This window comes from Pinus tabuliformis, chromosome 4_2 (genome assembly GCF_031772625.1).
Source record: "Pinus tabuliformis cultivar Carrire ecotype Pingquan chromosome 4_2, CPIR1, whole genome shotgun sequence".
NCBI classification, from domain to species: domain Eukaryota; kingdom Viridiplantae; phylum Streptophyta; class Pinopsida; order Pinales; family Pinaceae; genus Pinus; species Pinus tabuliformis.
Window position 1 is genome coordinate 670481329 of NC_142304.1, and position 1635 is coordinate 670482963.

Below are 1635 nucleotides of genomic sequence, written 5' to 3' on the forward strand. Positions count from 1 at the left end.
AAAATACGCTTCTCATAGATTTAACCATTTATCTACGGCGTCTACATCTATCTGACCCTCAAATATGGGAATGTCAAAGTTAACTTGTACCTTAAAGGGTGTGGCTCTTCCAGAGTAGCTGCCGGAAGTAGATGTGTCGCCCCTGGGTAGCCACTGAAGGATCTGGGCAAAGTTTTCCATCATCGCATTCCTTTGTCGCTTGAGGGCCTCTTCGAGCAAGATTTTGATAGGATCTCCTGCCCCCTCATCTTTCTTTTCATCTGCCATGGGCGGCCGTTGGGATTTGCGAGGTTGGTCTTGCAAAGGTTTGACCAGTTCAAGCCCTAACTCCTTATATCCCGACCTCGTTGGGGACATGCAAAGAAAGACAGAGAAAGAGCAGATCGCTCTGATACCACTAATTCGGATTTAAACAGGAATGCAACAAATTACAGATATGACCATCCATATAGAGATGCAACAGAAATAATACTTCATTTCATTACTGTAAAACACTGAAATATGCTTACAAATAGAAATGGAAATAAACTAGCTAGGGCGATGGTAGCTTATCTCTGAGAAGCGATGTGGTGGCTACATACCTCTTAACTATCTAACAATGAGGCTAGAAGGTCTATTTATGGTTGAGAAACAATGGAAAACTCTAAACATCCAAAAACCTAACCCTAGGAGATGAAGCGCCAAACTATGGGCCCCGTTTTGGGAAAATTGGTACATCAACTTCCCGGGGTTATAACTTTGGCATATGATCTTTGTTTGACGCGCACAATACCTCGTTAGAAAGATCTATCTAAGGCCTACAGCTTTGGGAAGAACAACATTGGTGCATGGACCCATATTGCTCCTAGTTTTTCAAAAAAAACGTCGTTTAGGGCCTCAAAACAGCTCTGGAAGTTCAGAACCCGAAAAACTGTTAAAAATAGTAAACTGTGCTACAATAAGGAAACTGAAAATATGAAAGAAACAATGGTCGGGTCCAAGTGGAATTGGCAGGTGGCCACCAATATCCACTTGGATCACCTCTAACTCAACCCTAAACAATTATGTTGCGTATTAAAATTATGTAGCCCGATATACTAATAGACTTCCAAAAATCACAACAGCAATCGTTGTACATTTATAACAAGAAAATCATGGATATAACAACCCAAGTCATATTCGGTGTGAATATATGTATATTGTTGAAAGGTTAGGGTTATCGGCCTCGGTCGAGTTCTGCAAGAACCCTCCAAGAGCCGAATACCTAGGATCGTAGAAACTTTGAACCCTTAAATCATAGAATAAAGACAATAGTGTATCAAGTCTAGCACATTTAGAATCATATATGGAAAATAAAAACAACGGTTCCTTTCATGCAAATCTTAAAATATTCTCGGCTTTTAAAACAAACTTAATCAATATGTATATACAATAAAGCTTCGTAATAGTTTGGGTCATAACAACCAATAAATTACAGTATATATATAAATACCAAATCACCGTCTGGTCCCCATCGAATACCAGAGTCAAACCAAAATATAATTCTAAACATCGGTCATGCCGACCCTATCTTTAACTAAAACAGATAGCTAAAACCCTCGAGCAGAGGCATTCCGGCCACAAGGCCCAATTCCAGCTTAATACAATTTCAAGCTC